This window comes from Kogia breviceps, chromosome 12 (genome assembly GCF_026419965.1).
Source record: "Kogia breviceps isolate mKogBre1 chromosome 12, mKogBre1 haplotype 1, whole genome shotgun sequence".
NCBI classification, from domain to species: Eukaryota; Metazoa; Chordata; class Mammalia; order Artiodactyla; family Physeteridae; genus Kogia; species Kogia breviceps.
This window is the reverse complement of record NC_081321.1, coordinates 97,412,496-97,419,504: the sequence shown is the minus strand read 5'-3', so window position 1 is coordinate 97,419,504 and position 7,009 is coordinate 97,412,496.

The following is a 7,009-nucleotide window of genomic DNA, read 5'->3' as shown; positions in this document are numbered from 1 at the left end:
CTACTCTTCCCTCCCACACACCAGAGACACAGTCATATCAGGGGCTCCCGCATGGCCCAGCCCAGGCAGACAAGACTGGGTCTCATTCCCCGACTGTGGCTGAGGAAGGTTGGGAAGCCAGTTTCTACCCTGTTGGCGCATTGTTTTTCTGCCAGGATGCAGAAAGCTTTCATCCACTCAGGACTCGGATGGATAAGGTCAGACCCCCACCATCCCCTTCCCCATGGCCCCCTCCCCTCCTGCTCACTGCCCCCACCCCTGCAGTCTCCCAGGAAACTGGGCCCTCTAAGTGCCCATGGCCAGAGGCACCGAGCTAGAACCTGTTCCCAGGAGTCCCCTCCCCTGGCCTGTTCAAGTTTCCATGGCTACCTGGCAGCAGGTGGCGGTTAAGAGTCTAGATCCTGGAAATCAGACCAGCCCTGACCCTGCTCTATGCGCCCCCCCGTGAACTTGGCCGACTTGACTCCTTCCCCTGTGCCTGTGTCCCGGTTGTAAAGTGGCCATCGTAGTAGTACCACCTCCTTTGTAGACGAGAATGAAATGGGATGAGGGCAGAAAAGTGCCTAACCCAAGGTCTGGCACATAGTAGGCGCTCACTACATAGGTGCTATGGTCATACTATTACTATTTGTTACTAATTTCTTGGGGATGCCCAAAGGCAGCAGACAGGCAGTCCCCTCAAATAAGTACTTATTTAGAAGCCCTCTGGATAGAGGCCTAGAAAACCATAATCTTGAGAGGATAAATAGTCTCCGCGAGCTGGACAAAGTCTGGGAGCGCTGTGTGTGGCGGCCTGGCGGGCAGGATGCGGCGCAGAGAAGGGTTTAAGCCTCGGACAATGGGCGCCGTCTGAACTAACCAGGGCCGCTTCTTTGAGTCGTGAGAAGAGCTATTTTCTTGTTTAAAGCCTTAAAGAGCTATTAGGTTGGGCAAATCACTGGTAAAACAGCTGGAAACTTAAGTAGCAATTTAAACAGTCCATTGCCCTTCCAGCCCGGGGTGGAATGCGAGCCGCCAGCCGGCCAGTCTCCGGCCCTACATTGTCTGGAATAAGAGGATTGAGCGGGGACCTCTCCGCAGGCTCTGAATGCGGCCCAGAGCTTTATTTAGCAAATCCACAATTTCTACCCCACCCCCTCCTCTCTCTCTCTCTTTTTTTTTTTTTTTTTTTTTTCAAGTGCGCAGACCAAACTCTAATTTTCCCTCTTTTCTCTCCCAAGCCCCTTTGAATCGGCCCATTCTTTCATTATCTGGAACTAATGAAGGCCTTACAGAGTCCCTGCCCAGGAATGGGCCTGTATGTAAAACATGTTTCATTGATCAACTTCAAAAAGTCTTCGGCCGGGTAGGGGGGGACGGCGCGGGGGGGGGGGGTGTCTCCCGGCCGCTTGGCAGGGGAGGGGGCGGCGCGGAAGCTGAGTGACAGCGCGGGAGGAGGGGCCGCTCAGAAAGTGTTTCTGTCCCCGTGATCCGTGTGTTTGTTTTGTGGCCGGCGATTCTTCGGGCGCCGGGGCCGCCCGAAGTCCCACCATTCACCCGCAGTGGACTTGGAAAGGAGGGCTGGGTTGCTTTAAATGTTTTATTTTATTTTTTCTTATCTTCCACAAATAAAAATTGGGGCCAACCAAGCAGAGCTCTGGCCCTAGAGCAGTGCCCCCAGGGAAGTGTGGTCACTGGCTTTAAGCTTCCCTTAACATCCGTTCCAGCAACATCCCGAGGCCCTGAGAGCCTGTGGCGGGGTCGTGGGGGGGACGGGACGTGGCGGGGTGGGGGGCTTGGCACGCAGACAGGATCAGGAGTGTCGGGCCCACCCGGGTGGGAGCGGACCGTATGAGCAAGAAGGCACCGCAGCCCAAGGACAGTTGAAGCCCTTCCTTCAATAGATATTTAGTGAGCACCTACTATGTGCCAGGCACCTCTACAGATTTTATTTTTATGGGTTTTTCTTTTTTAATCGCAAAAGCAGTGAATGCCAATTGCAGAACAACTCCATGACACATGATGGATACACAGGAAAAAGTAAAAGTTCCCAGTGGCACCTCCTAATCCCACTCCCTGGAGGAAACTGCTGTTCACATTTGGATGTCACTTTTTGAGACTTTTGAAGTACACACACAAACAGAAAGGGATTTTTCGTTGCTGTGCTTTTGCAAACGCAGGATCACAGATCTTGTTTTAAAACTTGCTTTTGTCACAATGTAGCAGGAACATTTTTTTCCGAGATGCTCTTTAAGGGCTGCATATTAATATTCTGTTGTGTTTGTTCCATAATTTACTCCACCCTTCCCCTACTGAAAGGCATTTGGGTTGTTTTCAAGTTTTCCTTGTTACTAATGATTGTATCCTGACCATCCTTGAATAGCTATCTCCATCCATGAGCAAATATTTCTGCAGAGATTCCTGGATGGACAATTGTTGATCAAAGGTAGTTTGCATTTTATTTTGTTTTTCCTTTTTATACATTACGTGGAGTAATGTGCATAATATGCACAAATCTTTATTCAGCTCAATCCATTTGACACAGGTATATATCTCTGTAGTCCCACCCAGACCAAAATACAGAACATTTCCAGCACCCCAGCATGCTTCGGTGTTTGCCCTCCCACTCAATCCCCCACCCTAGAGGTAAGGAAAGAGCATTCAAAATTTTGACAGAGAAGTTTTCCGTAAACTCTGCTCCAACTTACCTCCCACAATAGTGTCCAAGGCTATCTCCCGACAGCCTCTCCAGCACGGGTGTTACTGATTTTTGTCTTTTTTGCCAATCCCATTGACCTAGTTGGCCCCTTTGATAGGAGTGAAGCGACACTTTTTTTTTTTTTTTTTTTTCTGGAAATACTCTGTCCTTTGGGAGTTCCTCCTCTGTCAGTTACCTATTCACATCCTTTGCCCATTTACTCTAGTCCATTAAGAATTCATTCTCGGGCTTCCCTGGTGGCACAGTGGTTGAGAGTCCGCCTGCCGAAGCAGGGGACGCGGGTTCGTGCCCCGGTCCGGGAGGATCCCACGTGCCGCGGAGCGGCTGGGCCCGTGAGCCATGGCCGCTGAGCCTGCGCGTCCGGAGCCTGTGCTCTGCAACGGGAGAGGCCACAGCAGTGAGAGGCCCGCGTACCGAAAAAAAAAAAAAAAAGAAAAAAAAGAATTCATTCTCTTGGCCACAAGGAGCTTGGGATTGGTCTGAGCCCCTTCCCCTCCCTACACCCCGCTTCTGAGCTCCTCACTTCACCTCTCCAAGCTTCGGTTTTGCCATCTGTAAAATGAGGATAGTCACGCCTTTCTGGCCAGGGTGTTCTGCGAATGAAGCAGGGTTGCGAACAGCTGGCTGGTTTTAAGAACTTAGTGAATGGTACCCACAGAAAGCGTGACCAACCCTAGTCCTCACTGCATTCTTCCAGCTCTTTCTCCAGTTTCAAAGGGGAGCCCCTGGAATTGGATTTCTGTTACCTAAGGCAAGGGAGGAGCAGGTATTAGAGGCTCTGGGGTCCACAGTGGTGAGGCCCCCAAGGTTTACTTGGAACCAGTTTTTTCAAATCCTTGGGATCAGAAAGGGTCTAGGCTGTTTCTCAAAGAGTGTGGCAAAGAATCTTAACAGTTGCTGCATGAGTAATATAAAGGAGGTGAGGGAATGTGATCAAATCAACGGGGGGCATGCTGGGCCAAGCAAAGACATGGGACGGCTCTGCTGCAGGATCTCGCAGAGACTTCAGTATGCTGAGAGCTGGGACAACGCTCCAAGAGGATGGGGTGTATGTACAGCGAGGTAGTTCCCAAGTGGATTTGACCCTGGGCTCCCAGAGCAGCAGGCTTTTGCTCTCAGAGAAAGCCACCTGCAGAGAAGACTCTGGGTGGGGTGAAACAAATGCCGTAACCCTATTCATAGAGTCCCACCCAGGCCAGAGGGATCTTTCTAGAATACAAATCTGCCATGTCATTCCCTTGCCTTGAACCCTCCCGTGGTGCCCCACCACCTCCAGGGTAAACTCATTGCCTGGGCAACCAGACTGGCCTCCCTCTGCTCCACACCTTTGTCTCCAGGCCCACCAAACTAGTTGCAGTTTCTTCGGCTTCCCAGGATGTTTTGCCCCTGTTCCTCTATTTGGAATGCTCTTTGTGTGCCAGCCACCTGTTGAACTCCTATTCATCCTACAAAACCCTACTTAACCTCTTTTGTGAAATTTTACCCTCACACATGCCCTCTCCTCACCCAAGCAGACCTGCTGAGTTGATGTCTACTCTCCTCTTATCTTAAAATAGCACCTTGTACAGACCTCAGATGTCTCTCTGAGAAGGAACTATCTACTCACTTCTATCCCCGACTAGACTCTAAGCTTCTGCTGGGTAGAAGCTGTGCCCAGAATAGCACTCGGCATATAACGGGTGCTTTGGAAATGTTTGTTGAATGTCTGAGAGCATGTCGCTCTAACAGAATGTCACCCAAAGAAAAGCAGTGGTTTGATGGTAATTACAGGACTTTCTTCTCACTGAGTTCTATGGGATTGATTATTCGGACCAGAATCCCAAAGAGGAAGTTAACACCCAATCATTGGTTTGGCAGGAAAAGCACTGCCAAAAATGCCACTGTCTCTTAAGCTCAGGTGAGATGGCATCCTTCAGCAAGTCCTTCCTGGGTACACCATGATGGCAGAGAACAGCATCGCTTCCCCTATCCCCCATGCCCTTGGAGGGTGGCATTCTTCTTGCTCTTCTAGGCCTACTGTCAATGTCACCTCCTCCAAGAAGCCCTCCTGGAGACACACAGGAGGTTCTCAGCAGAGTTTTCCTTTATTCTTCCTTCTCTCCTAGAGCAGACATCTGCTGTGCCTACAATCTGGCTAGGGCACCTCCTTTGGAAACTCCCCAACCTCTTGTAGACTACAGTCTAGTGGGCTCATCCGACGAGGCATCCAAACCACCCCAGCCAAGGTGGGCACACTACCCTAGTTTGACCCACTGGACTCACTCCTGGGAACTTGAACCTTGACTCAGGGACAGACACTCATTGAAGCTGATTCATCCTGGACTTGGAGAGCATAGCCCCAGCTCCTGCTACCTGAATCCCGAAGCTGCCTTGGTCCTGTTTCTTCTGAGGCTATGTTTTAGGTTGTCCTTTCTTTTTTTCAGTAAGGTAGCCACTTCTTTCCAATAGAGCTTGCGTGGTTTAAGTTATCCAGAGCCCCCTTCTGTCACAACCAACAAACTCTAAGCCATGCTCCTCACCCTGCCAAGCTGGCACCCCCTACACTTTGCTCTGTATATGTTTCTTGACCCTTACTTTAACCTAAATTTTATATCAGTTTTTATTGAGTGTCAGCTGTATACCAACAACCATGCCAAGAACTTTACATATGTCACCTCATCTCTCCCTCACTGAGCACTTATGATGAGAGCTTCTTATTCTCATTTTACATACGGGGAAGCTGAAACTCAGAGAGACTGAGGAACTTCCCTGAGGACACACAGCTGGTTACATAGTTGTGTCCACTCAGGTCTAAAAGCAGTTTGCGTGGTCGGTTGCAGGAGACTTGCAGTACAGCAAAGAGGAACAAGGGTGGATGTGAGAGGCAGGGCCCTCTGGCTGGAATCTTGGCTGCTTCCTGCGGAACTCACGTGCCAGGGCCTCCCTCTCCAGCCTGAGCTTGTCATGAACAGGGGCCAGGTCTCTTCCTGTGTCCCTAGTGTCCAGCGCCAGGAGTCACTGCTTAGTACATTTCCTTCTTTCTTTTCGTTTTGTTTGTGTTTCTTTGTTGTTGTTTTGTTTGTGTGTTTGTTTGTTTGGGCCGTGCCACGTGACTTGCGGGATCTTAGTTCCCTAACCAGGGATCGAACCCAGGCCCTCAGCAGTGAAAGCGTGGAGTCCTAACCACTGGACTGCCAGGGGATCCCCAGTGAATCTCTTTCTAAGGGAAATAACTCCTCCTCTGTCTCTTTTAGGCAATAGCACGGCAACTAAATAACTCTTTTCCTTTCTCTAACAATTTAGGTGGGACCAATGCAAGTCTACAGCAGGGGGTACTTTCTTTTCTTGAACTCAGATTCTCCACCTACAAAACAGAGGTTATGAGACATGTGACCTCAGCCTTTGACTTTGAGGACCAAACCAGATGATGGGTGTGAATGAGTCTGGTAAATTCCTGCACAAACGCCCATTGTCAATATCGCCCTGCCTTGCCGCAGGGATGCTAGCTATCAAAGAGCATTGCGGACCTTGGAGCAGAGCCAGAGGGCCCAAACTCCCCGGCCAAGCTCTTTCTCTCTCTCGGGCCAGTCTCCTTCACTCCCCGAACAGTCCTAGAAGACAAGGGTGTCAAGTAAGAAAATCACAGTGGCTCCCTGTGCGTGGGAGCTGTGTCCATCTGCAGCCTGGCGTGGGTGGCTGCGAGGAGACCTTTATCGTGGTGACACAAGCTCTTCCTCCTTTGTGTTGGGGACATTCTTGGAGTTGAACTAGACTAGGCCTAGGACCAGAGAAGTGCTGGCATGTTCCACTGAAGTGGCAAATTGGGTCAGGTCCCCAGAGGATGGGAAAGCCATGGGTCTCTGGGTCAAGAGCCCTTGACTTCTTTCGGGATCCTGGGAGACTCGCTCTGGGGTGTCGCTGACCAGCATCTTCGCCTCCTGATTGTCTATTATCTCTGCCACCAATTAGCCCAGGAGAAAATGTGTGAGGGGATTCCAGGCAAATGTCTCCACTGCCATGCCTATTTTCAGTGCCTGCCCCGCCAGACCACCTGCTGGGCACTGAGAACTGAAGGGAGGGAAGAGAACTAGTGACCCCCTAATTCATTCACGGAGCCCCCGCTCTGTACCTAGTATTAAGGCTCCTGCCCTGTCTGCAGCCATGAGTCCCTTGCCTGGCTTCCTGATGGTTCTGCCTCCTTGGGGGGCTGTGTTGGGCTTAGGCTTTTAGGGGTGCTTGCAGCTCAGGCAGGTGGCCTCCGTGGACAGTGGCACTGGGAAGAATGCTAGGTAGTGACCCTAAAGGGCTGCGGAGATTGAGAAGATGGAGACG